The sequence below is a fragment of the Portunus trituberculatus genome, chromosome 40 (genome assembly GCF_017591435.1).
Source record: "Portunus trituberculatus isolate SZX2019 chromosome 40, ASM1759143v1, whole genome shotgun sequence".
Taxonomy (NCBI): domain Eukaryota; kingdom Metazoa; phylum Arthropoda; class Malacostraca; order Decapoda; family Portunidae; genus Portunus; species Portunus trituberculatus.
The window spans coordinates 9,757,409-9,780,297 of record NC_059294.1 but is presented as its reverse complement, the minus strand read 5'-3'; the positions used below and the strand labels follow the sequence as shown (position 1 = coordinate 9,780,297).

General features: G+C 43.3%; 1 protein-coding gene across 3 annotated transcripts in view; it reads left to right on the top strand.

Moving 5' to 3' along the window:
* The first annotated feature begins 2,695 nt into the window (after nt 1–2,695).
* The window catches only part of LOC123516035 (facilitated trehalose transporter Tret1-like), a 38,718-nt gene continuing 18,524 nt past the window's right edge, over nt 2,696–22,889 (top strand). For 2 of the 3 annotated variants that reach the window (XR_006678065.1, XM_045275042.1), the window contains exon 1: nt 2,696–3,181. The gene's annotated coding sequence lies outside the window, so the exon portion shown is untranslated. Of the gene's footprint in view, nt 3,182–21,270; nt 21,776–22,889 lie in introns of those variants that run through there. The other variant, XM_045275043.1, reaches the window with a different exon arrangement.

Below are 22,889 nucleotides of genomic sequence, written 5' to 3'. Positions count from 1 at the left end.
CACACTTACCTCTTCTCTCCTCAACCCTCAATCCTCCCTTCCCTTCCCCTCAACTCATTTCAAAACCAACCATCCCATTATCCCTTCTTCCCCTCAGCCCAACCGTCCTAACCATCCCCATCTTCCCCTCTTCCCTGTCCCTTCCATTCCTGCATCTCCAACTCCTCTCCCCTCCTGTCCACACCTACTTTCACATCACCCCTCTCTGTCCCTCCTCTCGCAATGATAAGAACCTAAATCAAGCTTGGGGTCACGTGTTCAGCCATGAGGTCACGTAGGTAAACACTTCAGAGGTTTAATTATCACTTGTTATCTTTCTTTAATGCGGCGCGGCTTGCCAAAGGGGAGAAAAAAGTAATGAGTGAAGAGGTTGTATTAGAGATTAATTATATGTTATGTGGTTACCATTTTCTTCTGCTTTCTTTTTCTTTGTGTGTGTGTTAAGTATTTTGTGTTTTTTTCGTTTTTTCAGTTTGTTTTCTTTTCATGAATGAAGAAGAGGTTTATTATTCTGTATTACGTAATTATTTTTTCTTATGTGCCAATTTTTTTTTCCTTTTCATGATCTTGTTTGTCTATTTATTATTTTTTTTGAGCAGTGAAGCTGAATATCGCGTTTCCTTTTCCTTTTTTTTTTCAATTGTGAAAAAAATATTTGGAAGTGAACTGACAGCTACATGATTTTGTCTTTCTATAATTTCTCCTTTCATTCTCTCTTTCTTGTGTGCGTAAGTAAATTACTAGTAGAGATTGATTGAATGTTAATATCATTCTTTATTTCATTTGATTGAAGGCAGAAAAGGATAAAAGAAACAGAAGCACACGGTAAAACAAATTAGAAAAGGCACCATTTCACAAGAGAATACGAGTAAAAAGGGAGAACAAGAAGAACACGAAGAAAAAGAAGAGAAGAAAAATATAAGAAAAAACATCACTCTTACCACCACCACCGCCACCACCACCACCACCATCACCACCATCACCACCACCACCACCACCACCACCAACAACAACAACAACAACAACAACAACAACGAACATTAATACTTAACGTGTACTAGGAAATTCCCTTTGGTTAGCTCAGGGACAGATAACAGAAATCCTTCACCTACGAGTTATGCTGATCAGGGGCCGGGAATGTTAAGCCGGGCGGGGATTTTGAAGTGATGTCACCCACACTTGTACAATAGCTAGGCCAGTGATACGAAAAGCTTCCCTATGTGTTATGACTAGGCGAGGCAAAGGAGATGTTGTGGGGGATGGGGAAAGAATAAGTGTTGAGAGTTAGCGGAAAGTCAATGTGTGTGTGTGTGTGTGTGTGTGTGTGTGTGTGTGTGTGTGTGTGTGTGTGTGTGTGTGTGTGTGTGTTTACCGTACGAATTGCAGACTTGAATTTCTTCCTTTTTCCTTTTTTTATATATAAATTCTGGTTTTATTTCCTTGCTTTATCTGATTATGATCCTAAGTTTTTGTTATTGCATTGTTTACATAAATACTTAGTGACTTTACAATGACGCAACAAAAGCAACACCAACAGCAGCAGCAGCAACAACATGAGTTAAGGGATTATGGGTAGGCATGGGTGAGTTACAGATATCGATACACACTATGTGGTAGGAATTCAACACACTGATAAGCAAAGCGATAGGAAATGACTGAAAAGAAAATGAGGTAAGAGAGAGAGAGAGAGAGAGAGAGAGAGAGAGAGAGAGAGAGAGAGAGAGGTGAAGTCCATTTACGATCATTCTTTTGTTACAGGTACGATGTGTCATCTTGTCTTCTTTCATAACTTCTCATCCTTTCCTTGGAGTCAGATTCTCTCTCTCTCTCTCTCTCTCTCTCTCTCTAGCGGGGTGCGTAACTGTCCCCTCCATTAATAACAGAGTGCAGATAACTCAAGTCCCCGTCACTCCTCTATCTACTGGTTTTCTCTCTCTCTCTCTCTCTCTCTCTCTCTCTCTCTCTCTCTCATTCGTTATATACTTATTCATTTGTCTTAGTTTTTTCCCACCTACTATCATCATTCCCTTCTTTCTCACCCTAGGCACTTTTTTTTTTTCTCCCACCTACTTATCTTCCGTTATCTGTTTTCATAGCTTTCACACTTTTATCTTATCTCGCTATCTCTCTCTCTCTCTCTGCCTTTCTCTCTCTGTCTGTCTGTCTGTCTCTCACTCTTTTATCAGTCGAGGTGAATTAAGCTTAATCCTAAAATATGAGTTATCTTTTTTATACATATACCGCTTAGAATAAAAAAAAAAGACATTCAAGGACTGTGGTTTTTGTTTTCAAGTTTGGGATGGATTCATAATGTTTCTGTGTAGTATCTTTTCTTTATTTTCTATTTTTTTTTTTTACATTTAACGTTATATGGAGTTATTTTTTTTATGAATAGTTATCTTTTTTACTAGCCACGGGATCGCCAGCACACCGACACTCGAACAAAAGCCATTAACGGGAAGATAAGGCGCTGTTTGTGGCACTCTTCCTCTAATGTGGTGCCAATTTTGCTGCTTTCTCAATCCGGTGCCTCCTATCACCTGAGGGCGCCCTTATCCCTTGGTTCATTACGCGGCGGCTTTTCTGCATCATTGCCGCTATCTTCCGCAGGCTTTCAAGTGTCCCAGACCCACTCGAGGGCCGGGGAGTTGCGAGGAACCTGGCGAAGGTATAAATGGAGGGAGGTTGCGGGCCGCGCGGTTAGTTAGCTTGTGACTGTGGACGGGGAGGGTACGACAACTACACTCTGCGCGCTCCCTCACTGAAACGTGCTCTCATGCCCCCTCCGCGTCTAACCTCGAACACTCTTACGATCCCGCCATCGACTCTCTACGGGGCATCCCTCACGATACGAGTTTTGCGAAGCGTGCTACTACTTCGTGTGTGATCTCGAGCATGAAGTGAGCCACGAACGAAGCCCGTGAACGATTCCTGCGCCCCACTTGCCTCCAGCTCGGACAGTGTGCTTGTGAACTTTTCTGGAGCGATGGTGTTGGCGGCCTCTGGAAGTTAGCTCCAGTGTTGCGAAGGGAGAGGACGACTTGAGGTGTGTATCAGGGATCTGGTGAAAAGAATCTACGACTGAGACGACTCTACTACTACTACTATTACTACGAAAACGACCTCCACGACAACTTCGCCACGCTCTTAGTAACCACACCAGGATTTGCATTTAGAAAAGGTATGTTATGTCTGTAAGTTGTCTTTATATTTTGCAAGCATGTCTTCTCTCCGAGCACATGGCTAGACACGCGTGACCTGAAAGACTTAGAAATAGGAGGAAGACGATTACCAGTGGCTTAGAAAAGAGCTAGGAAGAAGTGGAGACAACTAGTTCACGGCTTTATCGTCAAATCTTGGAGGAGAATCAGGTGGTTGAGTATAATTATGGAGTATGTGTAGTAGTGTTGTTGGATATTATGAGAGAGAGAGAGAGAGAGAGAGAGAGAGAGAGTTTGCTTGCCTGGTCGTTCATATCTTTATATATACACTGGCCCTGCTGGACGACTCTCTCTCTCTCTCTCTCTCTCTCTCTCTCTCTCTCTCTCTCTCTCTCTCACTGCCAACATTATTTAGGGCCACTACCTCTTCACTTAGAAGACTGGGTGGGCTGTGACTGTAGCTGAGGTGGTGGTGGTGGTGGTGGAGATGGTGGGGGAAGAAGCGGTGTTCCCTACTGTTACTTGTGCTTGCTGGTGTTAACTTAGCTGTTAACGAGAAGCTGAGGTCATGTTGCTGTGGTGCTCTGTTACTGGGATTTGATTAGCTCCCCTTATACACCAAGGCAAGCAAAGAGGGGAAAAGTATAGCGCAGTTTCTGAAGGGGTTAGGTTTGGTTAGGTTAGGTTAGGGTTTGTGTTGGTGAAGTGTGTTGCGTTACTTCTTCTGGCAAAGGTGAAATGATGGGGAGATGAAAAAAAAAAAAGTTTGGTGTTATAAGGATATTGTGTTTAGGATTGGTTATGTAGTAGTAGCATTTCTCTCTCTCTCTCTCTCTCTCTCTCTCTCTCTCTCTCTCTCTCAAAGACTCTTGGTAGTACTGTAAAAGATGCAAAAAATATAAGTAAGTCAGGAAGGTGTGTGTGTGTGTGTGTGTGTGTGTGTGTGTGTGTGTGTGTGTGTGTGTGTGTGTGTGTGTGTGTAAGGTCACAGGTATTCACAGCTATGATACGAACTTATGATAACGAATGATAATGCTTGGAAGTCGAAGAAAAAATGCCTTTGTTGCTGCTTGTGTTGTTACCGGTGGTGGTGATGGTGGTGGTGTTACTAGTAAAGCTGTTCTTGCTCTTGATGCTGCTGTTCTATTTGTCCCTCTACTCTCCGTTAGTATCACAAGAACTCTCCACCAGAATAATAACCACCAATACTCATAATTTTGATATAGTAACAGTTACGTATACTATTATGTAGGTGGTGGCAGTTGTGATGGTGGTTGTGGGTAATAATAGCAACACTTGTTTCATTACTGTTCTCGTCGCTGCTGTGTGAGTTACGTAGACTATGATAGTGTTGGCAGTGGTGGCGGTGGGAGAGGTAGTGATGGTGGTGGCAATAGTAACACTGCTTCCATTACTGTTGTTCTCATCGTAGGCAGCAGTGACGTGTGTCCGGGGTGCTTGTTAGGTGGAAGAGGGTGAGTGGAGAGTGAGAGTGTGGAGGTATGGCATCCGGGAGTGTGAGAGAGGGACACCCACTCAACGGCCCCGTAGTGGTGGTGGTGGTAGTGGTGAGTCTGTGCTGTGTAATCAGAAGGTAAGACAAACTTTTGCGTAGCTAAGATGGAGGCACTAGTCTAGAGAGAGAGAGAGAGAGAGAGAGAGAGAGAGAGAGAGAGAGAGAGAGAGAGAGAAAGAATTTAAGTGGAAAATGGAAAGGAGGGGATAAGAAAAAAATAGCAAAAGAGAAAAAGAAAAACAAGAAGTAGATGTCAAAACTGAGGAGGAAACATAATAGAAGAAAAAGAAACAAACATACAGGGAAAGAAGGAAATAATGAAATAAACAAATTAAAGAAAAAAAAAACATTAGCATTTGACACCAAAGTGCTAAAGTTTATAATTATTGCTGTGCTTTTAATACCTCGTCGTAAGCATAAGAAAGGAGACGGAAGGGGAACAAACAGCCAGCAGGGAATGAGAGGATTGTAAAGTGGTGCTCTATAAAAGGAGAGAAAAAGTTAGTTTTGTTAACACTGCATAGGAATGAGTTGAGGATACTGAGGTGGAGCTTAATACTTTGTTGGTGTCATTAGTGTGATCGTATCCTTCACATTTACCCCATTTGTTGTTTCGCTTTATGGATGTGTATTTTTTCTTTCCGTTTTCAGGTATATTTTCGAATGCACTTACCTTCATGCTGTCTTGTAACTTGCTGCTTTACACTATTTGCAAATTCTTCTCTTCTAAGACTTTGCCTTTCCTTCTTTTCTTAAACTTTTTACTTGAACTTTTATACAACTTTCCGTAATCCACCTATCCTTTGTCAGCCCCCCCCTGACCCTCATCCACATCCTCCCCCCACACACACTGACACACCCACACCCACACATACTCATACACCCATACACTCATACACCCATACACTCATACACCCACACACACACACACACACACACACACACACACACACACACACACACACACACACACACGCTCGACTCACAATCGAGAGGGCCGGGTTCGGATCCCGGCGCGGCGAGGCAAATGGGCAAGCCTCTTAATGTGTAGCCCCTGTTCACCTAGCAGTAAATAGGTACGGGATGTAACTCGAGCGGTTGTGGCCTCGCTTTCCCGGTGTATGGAGTGTGTTGTGGTCTCAGTCCTACCCGAAGATCGGTCTATGAGCTCTGAGCTCGCTCCGTAATGGGGAAGACTGGCTGGGTGACCAGCAGACGACCGAGGTGAATTACACACATACAGGCACGGAATAATCTTAGCATTCAATCTAAGCTCTGACCTTTGTCCTGTCTCCGGTCGCCGAGGAAACAGGCCGAGCACACGCCACCCTTCCCTCTCCCCCTCGACCTGCCCCGCCTCGCCCGCTCGTGAGTCTCCTGCCCTTGTGCTGCGCTTGCGTCGCGCCCTCGTGGATTCAGACGCAGCGCTGTGACCCCTCCCTCCTCCTCTTTCCCGTTTTCTTTCTCCCTCCTCGCCCACTCTCCTCATTATCGTCATCAGCTTCCTTCACCTCCTTCTCTTCTTTCGATGTTCTTGTTTTTTGTCTTTTGCTTTTCTTGTTTGAAACTTAAATGCTTTGTTTTCTTTATTTTGGGGTTCTCTCTCTCTCCCTCTCTCCCTCTCTCTCTCTCTCTCTCTCTCTCTCTCTCTCTCTCTCTCTCTCTCTCTCTCTCATTGTTCCATCTGTCATGCTTCGTGCGTCGAGGAGGAGGAGGAGGAGGGGGAGGAAGAAGAAGAAAAGATTTACCTGCGCATATATTCTTCACCACATCTCATGAACTTGATTCGATCTTGATCCTTCCAGAAAGCTCAGACTGAAAGAGAGAGAGAGAGAGAGAGAGAGAGAGAGAGAGAGAGAGAGAGAGAGAGAGAGAGAAACACCACCCCACCCACCACCATATGTGTGAATCGAATATTTGTCTAATACCTTTGAGAACACCTGGGTAAAATTTCACGAAGGGGAACATGGAGACAAAGAGAAAAAGGGGGAGAGTAAGAAAGGGAGGAGAGGAGGAGGAGGAGAAGGAAGGGGAACCTGCTCAAGGGTGTCTAGGGAGGATCAGATGTCACTTACTGTGGGAAGGCTGAGGAGGAGGAGGAGGAGGAGGAGGAGGAACAAGAACAAAAAGAAAAAAATAAGAGGTTTTCTCCTTACACATGAAGTTCAAGCATGAACTACCACTATCACTGCTACAACTTGATATGATAGAAGCATTAAAAAAAAAAAAAAAAGTGCCTACAATATTTCTTTCAGTCTCCCCTCACTAATTGTATCGTTAGAAAGACAGATGAGTATTGTTGTTCCTCCCGCCATCTATTGGGAGAAGTGAATATAAGCGCTGGGTATGATGAGGCACTAGAGGTGGCTGCAGATAAGTGGACGAGCTGTGGGGGATGTAAGGGTGGGGCGCCAAAAACGGATCGAAGGGTGTGCTAAAGAGAAGGGGTGGACCGTTAGTTGAGGCGATAGTTTGTAATCATCGCGTCATTATGAAAATTCTGAAAGATGAAGGAGAAAAAAGTGTACTCATAGAAAAGAAAAAGAGCAGAAGGGTGTGTTAGGGAATAATTTAGCTGTAGATAATAGAGTAATTTGTAATCATTGCGTCATCAAGAAGATCACAGCTTGACTTAAGGGAAATACTAGGAGGGGGAGGAAGAAACAAGTACTGCAGAAAAAAAAAAAAAAAAGACAGAAGGAGGATGTTCTAGATAATAATTTAGCTGCAAAATATGGAGCAATTTGTAGTCATTGGGTTTTTAAGATCAAAGCTTAACTTACTAGAGGTACAAAAAAGAGAAATAAACACACGTACAGAAAGACCAAAAGAAATAACAGAATGAAGAATAAGAAAACGGGAAGTACAGAAGGGAAAAAGAAACAAAAACACACACATACGAAAATGAAAGAAAAAGCAGAAATGAGAATAAGATAAAAAAAAAAAAAAAAATATGCTAAACAGAATAAATTACTTACTGAATATAGAATAATAGGTAACCACTAAATCATTAAACTCAAACCATAACTTAAGGAGAGAGACTGGAAGGAGAGGAAGCGAGACACTGGAAGAAAAAGAAGCACGTAGGGAAACGAAAAAGAGAAGAAAAAGAGGGAGCTGAAGGATATGCAAAATAGAAAAAATAGTATGTAGATTATAGAGCAATTTGTAATCGTAGGCACTTATGGGATCACAGCAGGCCATATAAAAGGTACTGGATGGAAAGAAAATACTGGAAATACTCGGGTGCTCATGGGAAGAAAGAAAAAAAGGAGGCGAAGAGGGAGATGTGGGAAATAGTTACTTGTAGGCTATTATTTGTAGTTATCTGATCATTACAAGTGAAGAAAGAAGGTGGTAGGGAAAGTAATGCGTAGAGAAGAGTATAAAATAAAGACTATAAGTGTAGAGAATATAAATGATGAAGGTTGTTTCTTGTATGAATTGTAGTAGATAAAGAATGTATAAGAGTAAAAAAAATAATAAGAAATAGATTTGGATGATGATAGTTAATGTGTTGAATAGAAAAGATACACGAAACTGCGCGTGAAAAAAAAACTAATAAATGAAAAAAGAAAAAAACAAAAGAAACAATGAAAATACGACAGTCTGTTCCTTACATAAATCCACCACAAAAAAGACACGACCATACTTAAAAAGAAAAAGAAAAAAAGAAAAAAAAAAAGGCAGGCACTATATATGACGCGAAACACTCCTTTCATAATATAAATCAATAAAAAAAATGAACAAAAAACTGAATCACTGAAGAACCTGAAATTTTGGAGCTTGAACACCTGCGAGGAACCACCACCACCACCACCACCACCACCTTATATAGTGCTAAGGAGGAGGACGTTTCATCAAGTACCTGCCGCAGTAGTAATAGCAGTGTAGGTCGCAGCTGTACCAGGGCGTAGGATATGGAGAAGTGGCGTGTAGGTAGCAGCATGAAGGGCGTGGAGAACATATGGGCGTTGCTCGTATGAGTATGATCCACCGAGCTGCTGTTCACTATGGGCGGCTCCTTGCTTCCATCTTTCCCTTGCTTTCTTACTTCTACAGGCAGTGACGATGGTGTTGCTGTGTGTTTCAGTATAGAGATAGTGAAGGTTTCTGACAGTCATGGTGTTGAGACTATGGTGCTAATGGTGGGTAATTATCAATGGTTTTAGTGATGGTAGATGGGGTTGTGTGCTTAAGTATGGTGGGAATAGTGAATGTTCAGACAGTCATGGTGTTGAGGATATGGTGCTAATGGTGGGTAATTATTAGTGGTATTAGTGACTGTAGATGGGGTTGGTATGTGCTTGAGTATGGGGTTAGTGAATATTTTAATAGTGATGGTGTTGAGAATGATTTTTTTTTTTTTTATGTAAGAGGGAAATCCGGCCTAGGACAAAAAAAAAATGATAAAAACGTCCCATTGAGGTGCAAATGGTGGGTAATTATCAGTAGTGTTAGTGACTGGCGGTGTGTAAAGTGATGATTAGTTGTAATGTACTGCTATGACGAAGGTGAGGGCGTGGGAGGGTGAGGAGTGGTAGGTGTGCTAAAGGAAGAGGGGGGTGGATGGGTTTAATGAGAGGGGATTTATGGGTGGAGGCGAGGGAGGTTCAGAATAATGGTTCGTGCTAATTATGCTGCAGCTGTCGTAGCGTCTTGAGCTCTGAAAAGTCTATTGGGAAGGATGAAGACGAGGAGGAGGAGGAGGAGGAGGAGAAAGAAGAAAAGTGAGGACCTGTCTGTGGTCTGCTCGTTTTCTTAGCAGCAACCCGACCCTCCTCTGTCCCGACACACACACACACACACACACACACACACACACACACACACACACACACACACACACACACACACACACGGTGGTCGCTGCAAACACTTTCCAGTCACGGTCAATTAGTGAGTCTCTGGGGGAAAGGAACTCAGGTCTCCAAGGGTTACTGTATTGTCCCTGAGGAGAGGCTGGCGACAATCCCTCATTAGATACCTGAAGAAGAGCAGCACCTACTAAATACTACCACTTCCACCACCACTACCACCACCTACAGCTACAACAAGGAAGTCGGAACAAATTACACCCACAGAATACATCACTCGTGGCATTCTGAAGCTAAAACCGTGTCTCAGCCTCATGCCAGCTCTGTATTCATGCTGGAGCACGTCTCTATTCCTTCCCCGTCATTCCCTTCCCTTCCCATGTGAAGACCAAACACTGCCGCCTCCCGCCCCTCCCTCTGGATGAAAAGACGGGCCAAACAAGTGAGCTCCTGTTGAGGGCGCGTGGGAAGGTGCAGCGAAGGGGCAAGGGGAGAAGGATGTAGTGTGGGCGACTGGTGATGCTGCTGCTAGGCTGGGCTGGGCTGGGTCGAGGTGCTAAGTGCCGAAGAACGATGAAAACGGTAAGAAGAAAGGAGATAAGGCGAATTGGTGATAATATTATGTGCTGGTAGTTGTGTCAGGTGAAGGGAAGGTGTTGTGGGTCATAATAAATTGAAATAGAAGGAAAGAAAGAAAGAAATCTGAAGCTAAAAAAAAATTGAGAGAGAGAGAGAGAGAGAGAGAGAGAGAGAGAGAGAGAGAGAGAGAGAGAAACTTAGCGAGGGTTACTGACTGGTGATAAAGGGACACCGGGGGAGTTCGCAGAATATGAGTAAACAAAGGGAGGTAGGAGGAGGAGGAGGAGAGGGGAGGGCGCTCAGGTCACGAGAGGTGGGGTGACCTGTCAAACTTTTGGGGAAATGTGGTTATAGGTCCATTTTTAGCTTCTCTCCATTTGTTGGGACAGATGGAAGAGTGTGAGGAAGGGAGAAAGAGAGAGGGAGAAGCGTAGGGAGGAGTGTGAGGAAAGGGAGAGGGACAGGAAGGAGTATGGAAGAGAGAGGGACGGAGTGTGAAGAGGAATGAAAGGAGAGAGACTGAGGGAAGGGGAGGGAAGGAAGGGAGGGAAGGAGATAAGTGAGGTCAGATCTCTAGAGAAAAGCTGAGAGAGAGAGAGAGAGAGAGAGAGAATAAATGGTTGTCATCGTTAAATCTGTCTGGCCTGTCAGTGACTCTCTCTCTCTCTCTCTCTCTCTCTCTCTCTCTCTCTCTCTCTCTCGGTATCCATCAAGTTGAGACCCATAAATCCACTGGCTAACCACTTGATATCTCCCTCCTCCTCCTCCTCCTCGTCTCTCTCTCTCTCTCTCTCTCTCTCTCTCTCTCTCTCTCTCTCTCTCTCTCTCTCTCTCTCTCTCTCTCTCTCTCTCTCTCTCTCTCTCTCTCTCTCTCTCTCTCTCTCTCTCTCTCTCTCTCTCTTCATTCTCCTTCATTCCGCTCTCCTTCCTTCTCTTACAGCTCGCATACCTTCTCTCCTCTCTGAACTTCCTTCCTCCTCCTCCTCCTCCTCCTCCTCTTCTTCCTCTTCTTTCTCTTCCTCTTCTCTTCCGCCATCATTTGTAAGTCAAGGAAGGCGGCTATGAAATAATCGAAAAGTTTGTGTGTGTGTGTGTGTGTGTGTGTGTGTGTGTGTGTGTCATATAATAGCACATAAGCCTGCCAGTCATCTTTCGCCCCAATAGAAGATACGGTATTAAAATGGCGATGTTTTCCGTTTGGTCTACGTAAACTTGAGTGAATGATGATGAGGTGGTGGTGGTGGTTGTGAGTTAAAGTAGGAGGAGGAAGAGGATGAATAGATGAGAAGGAGTGAGTGGATGTTGCTGAGTTAGTCTGGTCATCGTGTTTGGTGGTGATAGTGGTGGTGATAAGAAAGCAGCTGGTGTATTATTGTTGAGAAGTGAAATGTGGAGAAAGAAGCTGGCAGGGGTTAAATACTTGATCCTCCCTCCTCCTCCTCCTCCTCTTTCTTCTTCCTCGTCCTTCTCCAGACTCTCCACTCGCACCACTGTCAACGTTGCGAGTCAAAATGTTGTGACGGCGCAGGTTAGTGAGAGGCGACTGGGTTTCGTCACTGGCGCCTCATGAGTACTATAGTGGTGGTGGTGGTGCTACTTGGGAAGCCTCTTCAAGTGATGGTCCTGTGTGTGTGTGTGTGTGTGTGTGTGTGTGTGTGTGTGTGTGTGTGTGTGTGTGTGTGTGTGTGATGTGGAGATGATTGTAATTTTTTTATTACAATTTTGTGGATTATTGTGATGTGGTGTTGATACTGTGATGTTATTTTAGTTGTGTTTGCATTTACTACTACTATTGATATTATGTCTTATTGCACATTACAAAGATCGGTTAGAAACTTTTCAGAGCAGTAAAAATATCAACAGCAGTAACAACAACATAACAATCCCGGAAGAGGACGTGGCAGTGAAGGAAATGAAGGAAAGGAAGGAAGGTGAGGGAGGAGGATGAGTGACATGTGAGAGAGACCGGAGTTATTTTAAGGCTGCGGGAACTATTTGTTGTGTTAGTGAATTGACTTTTCCTTGAGACGCAGATACGAGGTGAGGAGGACTGAATAATGTACTTTGGCTGGGGAAAAAGTGAAGATTAAACGTACGTATGAACATGGATGATAGGTGAGGACAGACCAGCATTCTTAAACGTACTATACCCCCATCAGATCTATTTTCAAAGGTCACATATGATTCTAGTGGGTGTTTTTCGTTCTGACAGCGTAGAAGACTTGTGAAATTATCAGTAGAATCTTAAAAAGTGTCCTTAAAAACTTAAAACCACAATGACGTGCACTAAAGCTTGTTGGGATTAGTTGAAGTAAGACTCGAAGAAGATACGAAAATAAAACATTTGTACTCTACACAGTGGAATGCAAAGCGTAGAAGTCTATAGGAAGAGAAAGAGTGTAAAGAAAAGAGGATGTTGGGAATAGAATGTAAGGGAAGAAAAACAAACGGGATAGAATGTAAACGAATACAAATGCAATACAAGAAAAAAAAATATGATAAGAGAAGAAGAATGAAAATAGAATACAGGAAGAAGATGTGTAGCATTATAGAAAGAGATAAAACATAAGAAAAGAGAAGAATAAGAAGTCAAGAGACGCCAAGAGGTGTAAATATTGAGAGGAAGAGTGCAGGACAAGAAAGAAAAGTGCGGAATACAAAAAAAAAAAAAGATGTAACAGTATAGAAAGAAATTAAATCAAATAAAAGATAAGAATAGGAAGACAAAAGACGAAAAAGAGGTGTAAATATTGAGAGGAAGAGCACATGACAAGAACGAAAAGTGCGGAATAGAAGAGAAAGATGTAACTGTATAAAAAAACACACACACACACAAAAGAGAACAATAGGAAGATAAAAAAGACGCCAAAGGTGCAAAAATTGAGAGGAAGAGAGCAGGACTGTGAAGCCAAGGTCGGAGTGAGCAGGTCAGGAGAGAGACGATTCTTATGGTCCTACCTCACCCACAGACTGGCCGCGTTTCTGTCTCGCTCACTCGTCCGCACACTTATAAAGGAACACAAAAGAGGAATAAATGGGAGTTAGTCTGTTAGTTTGTTAGTTGTAAAAAATTTATTTAGATAAGGTACGCAGTTTAGTTTGACGTATAAGATGTGATGGTAATAACAATGATGATGCTGTTGGTACTACTACTACTACTACTACTACTACTACTACTACTACTACTACTACTACTACTACTACTACTAAATGTGAGCATGTCATTGAAACAAGAAATACTAGAATAAAAAATGGAATAACATGATCTGGGTAAACTCTCTCTCTCTCTCTCTCTCTCTCTCTCTCTCTCTCTCTCTCTCTCCATCTACCCTGTGTATTTTGACGTGGAAAAGGGAGGAGGGAAATGAATGTCTGCAACGGGAATGCAATATCAAAACAACCAGGACGAAAGTGTGATACTCTTGAGAGGAAGGAACACTTTTTTCAAGAGGGAAGAAAACAAACTCGAGAGGACAGACACTTGAGGGCGTGCGCAGCGGAATAAATAATGAATCTCGCTGGAAATAATTATGAAGTGAGACGCGACGGCTGTAAACAAATAACACAGGGTTTTATGGGAGTGAGATGCAGCGAAAATAGTCTTTGTTGATGCTAAGGGTGTTGATGAAAGACACGTGCATGGGAGTGCTTGAAGTAATGGGAGAAAGTGAAGGAATACGTAATGAAGAGGAAATAGAGAAACGGATGTGTGTGTCTGTGTGTGTGAGAGAGAGAGAGAGAGAGAGAGAGAGAGAGAGAGAGAGAGAGAGAGAGAGGGGGGCTCTAAGTAGGTGTAGGAGATTTTCTGGTGATAGTTGTGCCTTGGGGAAGATGACAGAAAGCTAATGGAGGAGATAAGGAGGATGAGGAAGAGGAGGAGGAAGGAATACTAAATAATCGTAGAAAAATAACCAATCGTAACACTATTTTTCGCTCGAAGATATAAACAGCTTAGCAGACGAATAAAAAAAAAAGTAAAATGTGAAGAAAAAAGAGATGGATTCTGTAGAAGTTTGTAGAGTTCCCAACGAGGAGTAGAAGAAGAACGATTTGAAGAGGTAGGAAAAACAAACACGGAAGAAGTAAGTTTAATATAAAAAATAATTAAAAGGAAAAGAAATTAGAAAAAGAAGGCCACAACTCATTTTGGACAGACAGACAGACACACACACACACACACACACACACACACACACACACACACACACACACACACACACACACATGAGAAAAACCAGTGAAAGTCGTGCGGTTATCAAGTCACTTAGAGGACATACCGTCACCTTCCTGTTATCACTCCTGTCCTGCCCCGCCCTTACCTTCGCCGCCCTCACCCACGCACCATCCATCACCATCAGTCACTTCCTCACCCTCCATCTCCCCTCACCCTCCCCCTCCCACGCATTCCTAGCACTAATTAAAGTATACCTCACTACGTCACTGCTCCTGTCGCCATCCGTCACGCAGGTTGTCACAGAACTAAGTGCTTTAACTGTCTTGCGTAATGTGACTCGACGCACGCACTCGTGTTATGCTGACACGCACACACACACACACACACACACACACACACACACACACACACACACACACACACGCGCGCGCGCCATGACCCTCCCCATTGCCTGGGTTCTTATATGAGTTACATTGTTCTAAAGGCGAGGTTTGAAGTGAGTCAGGATCATTATTTTTCTTGAAGTTCACGGCGCGGGTCACATGTTAAGACGATTACTATTAAGAAGTGATGGTGATTGATGTTTTTTTTGTAACATTTTATCCACTTATTTCCTTTTCTTTTATTTTTTGAGTTGTGGCTGTTCTCTTCCCCTCTTGTCTCCTTATTATGTTTCTTTTTATATATGATTGCATACTTCTCTTCTCCTTTCCCCGTCTATTCCCCCACCTGTTTTCTTCTCTCTCTCTCTCTCTCTTTTTTTCCCCTCTAAGTAGCGAGCTCCACCCTTTGATCACGGCTACCTTGACAAACAGCACCTGATTTATCACCGCCGACTCACCCGCCACGCAGGTAACCCATCCTCTGATATTTACACCCCACCTATACACCGTCTTTATTTCCTGACCCCCTTATCTTAACTCCCCTGCAATATTTCATCCTCCTCTACACTTAACTCCCTTTATATTCCGACCCAATACATCATTCTATACTATACTTCCTTCTGCTACGATGTTATCTTAATCGTCCTCTACCTCTCTATTGTATTTCCCTATTGGTTTCATGACTATTTTGAACCGTTTTGTGGTCTCATTTTTTTATTTTTATTTATTACATTATTCTGTTGCAATCTTAGTTTAATATTCTCTCTCTCTCTCTCTCTCTCTCTCTCTCTCTCTCTCTCTCTCTCTCTCTCTCTCTCTCTCTGTATCGTATTTCATTCTTGGTTTCATAACTGGATTCCAAAAAACGTTTCGGTATCATATTTCCACTGATTTTGTAGAGTGCAGAGAAAGTTGTAGTGGAAAGACCGATTTCACCATGTTTTAGTGGAAGGAATTCGTGTTTTTGTGATATTAGTGATAGTTTAACTGAGCTTCTACATTAATTAAGAAAAAAAAAACATCCATGAGAACCCGAATAAACATCACAGTGGCATTAAAAAACACTCATGATAAGGAACAAAGCGTTACAAAATACGAGTCTCGAAACATACAGTCAAGGAACGTGTCTGTGTGTGGCGGACTGTTCGTAAAGGAGAGATGAGAACATGAGGCAGAAACAGGATGATAAACAGTGACCAGGGAAGACAGAGGAGGTGGATGAGACCAACTACGCCGCGCCACCAAACCTCTAGTTCTAAATACACGAGTTTGTAAGGCGATTTTTACGGATTTAGAGACAGATTAACAACATTTCCACATTATCAATCGGAAAACTTGAGAATCTGGATAATCGTTTTTATGGCCTTTGAAAAATAGTCGTGATGAGAGAGAGCAGAGCGTTTCAGAAAGCTGACCCAGGGGAGACCAAGGGACCTGCAGGGGGACGCCTTATCTCTTCACGGGGAGTCAAGAGAAGGACGTTGTTTGCGAGTTTAGCTTCATTGCGGGCGTCCGTGTTCGCTAGTCACTGAAAATGAGTCTGGCGGGAGGGTTATTTTTCCTCGCCTGTCGCCGCCCCGTCACGCAGAGGCCAAGGGTGGAAGTGACAGTGGGAGAGACGGGCGCGAGAGGCTGTCGTGACAAGAAGCGAGGGTGGCGAGGAGGGTACAGAAGGAGGAGGAGGAGGAGGAGGAAAACAAGGGGGCCATAGTTGTGACTCGCAGCTTCCCTCGTCTTGTCTTCTTGTTCACGGCTGTCACATGCTTCTTTCTGACCCTCCTAGCTTTCCTCTTTCCTTGTGTGTGTGTGTGTGTGTGTGTGTTGTTCCCCACTGAAAGTCACATAAAATCTAAGAGTCACGACAAATTAACAAAGGGGGAGAAGAAAAAAATAGAAAAGAAAAGGAGGAGAAGGGGGAAGGAAGAAAGAGATGAAGGAAAGACGGAAGGAAGGAAAGAAGGGAAAGAAATTGAAAAAAACAAACAAACAAACAAAAAAGGAGTCATAAGTCTATACAAAATACACAAATAAATAAACCCAATTAAAAATTCACGAAATCCACCGAAAAAAAGCAAAACAAAACGAAAAAAAATCCGGAAATGTAGCAAAAGTGGACAAGTGGAGAAGTGGATACGATCACTCACACTTTCCCCGACGCATTAGAATCCACGCCACCAATGAGAGTAGGATAATAAGAGTGTTCTGCTGAAAGGAAGGGATTTGATCTTATCTCCCGAGCCTTCCATAGCCCGCCCCTCGCCTCGGCTCCTCACGACGGGGGTAAACAAAGAGACACTAAAGGGAGACGAATAGCCCACGTCCTTACCCTCCCTTGCCTCATCTTTGGGGTATCTTACTGGTGATGACTTGATTATGACTCCTATTACTCCTAGCTTCACGAATAGCTCACGTCCTCACCCATTGCCTCGTCTTGATTATGATTCCTATTAACTCATCCCTTCACGTCTCCAATCACCAAATAATTTCCCATCATCACCATTACCTCCCGTCATAGCTTACCATTCTCGCACCATCATCCCCATCACCACCCTATCACTATCTCTCTACCTTAGGCATCTCTTTAATAGCCCACGTCCTCACCCATTCCCTTGCCTCGTCTTGGGTATCTTACTGGCGATGACTTGATTATGACTCCCATTACTCGTCTCTTCACGTCACCAGTCTTCATTCACGACTATGTAATGGCTGTATAGTATCCCTGTTGAAATGTATAGGGTTCTTATTCTTCGTTTATTCATAAGACACTAGTGACGAGGGTTTAATTTTTTTTATCTCTCCGTACTGTTTCCTTCATGTCTCTAGTCTCTGTTTACTGGTTAAGTTGTATAAAGGGTTTGGAATTATTAGCCAGCTACTCGTTTTATTCTATTGTTTTCTTTCTTATTCCTCATATTTTCTTACATTTTCCCTTCTATCCTTCTCACTTTCTTTCCTTATTCTATTTCTGATAGTTAGCCTTTCCCTACCCTCTTTATTTGACTTCCCACTTCCTTCATTCTTACTCATTGTTTGATATAAAATCTTTTCTAGTCAGGATGTTTTTTTTTCAAAGGCCGCACAAAAAATTTAATCTGGTTTTCACGGTGTTTGATTGTTTTGTTTATATCTATATTATGAAAACATTCTTGGAAGTCCCTGAGAGAGAGAGAGAGAGAGAGAGAGAGAGAGAGAGAGAGAGAGAGAGAGAGAGAGATGTACGGTTATTATGTTCATGTCTCGTAAGTTTTGGTGCGTTTTTTTTGTCAGTCATTACAACTCCCTTTCTCTCTCTCTCTCTCTCTCTCTCTCTCTCTTACCTAAGCACGTCAGACACAAACCAGACAGGAAGCTGCCCTTGAAGAAGAAGAGGAAGAAGAATAATTAGACTACATTTCATTCCTTCTCTCATTCCCTTCTATATCTCTTTTCCCTCATTTCTACCTCTTCCTTCCTTCATTAGTCATATTCCAATTTTTTCATCTCCGTCATCTTTCTTTCTTTTCTCCTTTATTTCTTTCTTTCACTCATCTCTATCTTCTTCCTTCATTAGCCATATTCCTATTTCTTTATCTCAGTCATCATTCTTTCTTTTCTCCTTTATTTTTTCGTTATCTTCTATATACTTCTTTTCCTCTTATCTTCTTTCCTATCCCTCTTTTATTGTTCACTTATCTATTTATGTTACCTTCCTGATTCACTGTTTTCCCTGCACTGACAGCCAAGAGACGTTAGCCTTCCCATTCCCAAAGAGATTATTTTATCTATGTATTATTTTTTGTATCTTCACTTTCGATCGTCTCTATCTGTCTGTCCTTCTTTTGGTACCCATGTCTGTTACCTCCTTTACTCTTCCTCCATATCTAACTTTGACGGACAAGGAAGCGCTCTCTCTCTCTCTCTCTCTCTTTCTCTCCAATCATCAGTCTATCAGTCTCTCCTCTCTTAGTCATTTCCTTCCCTTACTTCCTCATCTTATAATGACGGACATATTTATACTATCATTATTTTTTTTCACTGTATATTCATAGCTAACGATGTCTTGAGAAGTCTGTGACGGAGGCAGACAGTCTTGGTAGAAGGTCACGGCGGAGGGACGATGACGAAGTAACATTTTTGATACACGTCACTTCATCTGTGTTAACTTTAGACGACTTTACTGGAGATGGATGAGAGATATACGATCTTTTTTTTTTTTCTATATACAAGAGGAACATTAGGTATGGGCTATAAAAAGGCAGAAAAACAAATAATTAAAAGGTCTTCTTGAATATGCTAGTACAAAAAGAGTAAAGCAATCATTATTCCAAACGTAGTGTCTTGTAACTCGCCACTAAAAGGTTTGAAATTCCTGATCACTCATTTCCCTGCCAGTGGTGTGTTTCGAAACGCTCTGTACTTGCTGCACCAGACGGCTCTATCAAGCTTGCGGAGTCATAGCAGTCAGTGTTAATGGAGGGATGATAAAGAGCGTCTGGCAAAGGCGCTGAAGGGGAAGAGCAACTGTTTAGCGCCTTCACTGCCATGTTTGTCTCTGTTGCTAGCATTGAGAGCTTCGTGAAGGAAATGGTTTACAGGGATACAGAAATAAGGAAGGATAGGGAGGTTATTTTTGTCCTTTGCTACAAAATTACTTCACTGTGGTATATTTGCGACTTCAAACGATGTAGGGGTGTAACGGAAAATCTATTCGTAGCGGTGAAAGATCAAGTGTTTTACTGCAGTGTTGTGAGAGAATGGGACGCTATTTTTATTATTTCTTCGGCCACAAAGCAAATTAAAAGATTGAGTACTCATTTAAAACAGTTGTAGGTGTGTATGGGAAAATTTATGTTGCAATTAGAGATTAAGTTTATGAAGTGTTCTCTTGTAGTAGTGTGATAAAATAAGAAATTCATTCTGTCTTCTGCGTAAGTTACATAGCTGATATATTGCAGTTCACATGTCGAAAAGAATTGTAGGGTGATTATGAGAAGATTTATGTACCATTAAACATTAGGTAATTATATATAGATACTGTGGTCTATAATGATATGTACAATGGAGGTGAACTGAGAAGGACAGTGATTATGATAGATGTAACCCTTTGAGTAACCATGACACGTTTCCATATTCATTGTGCTTACTATTTGATGATTTTATAAAGCTTCATAAACTTATGCGAGGGATTAGAATAGTGAAGACTGTGGCCATTAATCTTCCATCTCCATAGACCTTTCCTAATGTCAATAAAATGGTCTAACCGTACACAAGCCTCAAGAAAAAAAAAAATGTGCCCCGGTATTGAAGAGGTTATTAGTGTTAAGAGGAGTAGTGTAGATGGGCAGGGATAAGAAAATAGTAGTGTTGAAGGTGAGAAAGGTATTGTTTGGGAGGAGGTTAATGTGAACAATGTAGAAGGATAGCGAGTAGTGGTGATGGTAAGGAGTCGTTGTAGAAACATAGTATAAATAGGTTACAGGAGGGATAAGAAAACATTATAGTGGTGAGGACGAGGCAGGCAGTGTTTGGGGAGCGGTGAGTGGGAGGCAGGCAGGCAGGCAGGCAGTGTTTGGGAAGTTTGAAGAGCGTAGGGAAGTATATGGCTCTGGAGGTGTCTCTCGTAAATAAAGTAGGGCGAAGTGTGACTGTGAAGGTTTCGTGCCCTTGAGCCCCAAACACAAGCTACCATGACCCTAATTCCTACACCTGAGCTTCCTGCTAATCCCTCCGTGAAGACGCTGCAGGTGTGAGGGGGTGTTGTCACTGCCCCCTGTAATCCTCCCACCCTCCTTATCCCCACCCTCTCAGCTCAGCCCACCACACACCTGCGAGGCCGTAAATGTGTTCAGGTGTGCATATGTCGGTGTAGTAATTTGCTAGTAGACGTCACGGTTGGTGGAGTTGTGTTAAAGAAGTTGTGGAAGTTGTGTGCGTGTTTTTTCATAAATATATATAGTCAGCAAGTGATTCAAGGAAAAATAGTGATCACGTGATGTTTTGCGTGTGGACTACAGTAAGTATATCGTGAGTACTAGTTTTATGATATATTTTCTTTGTATTACGGTATATTGATTTCATGGTGTAAAAGTTTTGAAGGCATCCTGTGGTCGTGTGTGTGTGTGTGTGTGTGTGTGTGTGTGTGTGTGTGTGTGTGTGTGTGTGTGTGTGTGTGTGTGTTCGTGCGTGTGGTACTGACGAAAGGAGGCAGAGACAAGTAAACTTGACTCATTCCCTCAGCAGTGACTGGGAAAGTATCCGTGTCTACGTCTTCCATGTGCGGACCTGCGTTTGTGTGCACTTTACTGACGGAGACCCACAAGGGAAGCCGTGACATGGATGCGTGACTAATTCCGCCCCGTTTCGTCCTCCAGAACCGTGACACGCGTTCATTTATAGCATTGCGTGTGCCTTGAGCTTTCCCACCCTCACCCTACCCCTCCTACACTCATCGCCTCCTCCATTAGCGTGATGGATGCTGGTGATGAAGTGGGCCGGGGGAGGCGCGGGAAAATATGTTTAATAGTGTTAGTTATTGGTGAGGCAGGTGATGATGGTGTGGTGGTGGTGGTGGTGCAGGAGTGCGAAGCTAAATGCGTGATGCAGATGATGATGGTTCCGGCGCGGTGGTGCTTGTGATAGTGAAAGAAGGTGCTCCAGACTGGTGATGCAGGTGTTGGTAATGGTGACAGATGTAGTGACAGTGCTCAGGCGTGGTGATGCTGGAGGTGGTGCAGCGATAGTGATTCGGTGAGGGGTGTAGGTGGAGATGATGTTGGTGATATAATAACACAAGGATGACAGTGAATGTGATGGTGGTAGTGTGTTGGTGTTGTGACGGTGGCTGTGGAGGTGATACAGGTGGTGCTGTGACGGTGGAGGCGGCGGTGATGTAGGTGGCTGTGGCAGTGAGGTAGTGCTGTAGCGGTGACTGTTCCTGATGGTGGTGGCGGCGGTGATGCAGATGGCTGTGGCGGTGAAACAGGTGGTACTGTGACGGTGACTGTTCCTGATGGTATTGGCGGCGGAGATGCAGGTGGCGGTGGTGACGGTGGTGTGGCTGTGGTGCGTGATGGACTGGTGCAGCAGGTCACGGCAGACACTTGGCGGAGGTGCCAGGGAGACACAAGGCCAGCCAACGCTCCCCACTCGCCCACAAGGACACTCAGGTGGAGTTTGTTTGTTTCTTGGACGCGGGAGGGGCGGGCTGGCGGCATCTGGTGAGCAGCGGGCGGCGGGGTTATCAGGGCTGCTTCTGGATGCTTGAGTGCTTCGCTTTTACCGCCCATTAGCAGACATTTTCCTCAGAAGAGCTATATCCATGGCCTTACAAGCGATTTGTCGGTTTTTCGTGATTTTTTTTTTTTTTTTATCAAACTGTCACTAGAATCGTAGAGGGATCCTTGGAAATCCCCTGACAATTTTCATGAGCAACATTTGAAATATTTTTCCCCTAAGAACTATTTTCAGAGACCTTGTATATGAGTAATCAGTTTCTCAAGGGGTATTTGTTTTCCGATCGATATATAACACACGTTAAACTATCACTAAACCGTACAGAAACACATCGGAGGGTTCTGACATCTTGCCCTATAGTCGAAACGGGATGCTACAATGTTTAAAAATACGACGCTATGTATAGTAACTGTCAGGGTAATGAGCCGTCAAACAAGACAACACCATAGATCAAGAAAGCTTTAACCAGTACGAAGACGCAGGGATGGCCCTCACCTACTTGCCAGGGTAATGAGACAACAAGGAAGACCACCCCAAAAAAAAAAAAAAAAAAAATACAAAAGCGCGCGAAGACTGTATAAGACACCCATTCTCACCTTATCAGAGTCACGATTTAAAGCAACAGGAAGACGAACAGTATACCAACAAAGCACAAAGTAAAGAGACGTCAGGGAAAGACAAAACAGTACATCAAGAACGCACTAACCAGTATGTAGAGTATTTGTAGACCCTCACACGGCCCTCACCTCCTTGTCAGCAGCCATGAAGACCCGGAAACAGTTAAAATAGAGCAAGAAGAAGTGGATCCCCCAAGACGCTGCCTGGGTGGTGAGTTACTGTCTCCACTCCCACCAGTGTCGCCTTTCTGACTAATCAGTTTACTTTTCGTCAAACTTGTTGGTCGAAGCAATGCGAGAAGACCACGGCCACGCTGACTGACCCACCTACTCACTCACTTGCAGAGAGAGAGAGAGAGAGAGAGAGAGAGAGAGAGAGAGAGAGAGAGAGAGAGAGAGAGAGAGAGAGAGAGAGAGAGAGGAGGGTGGG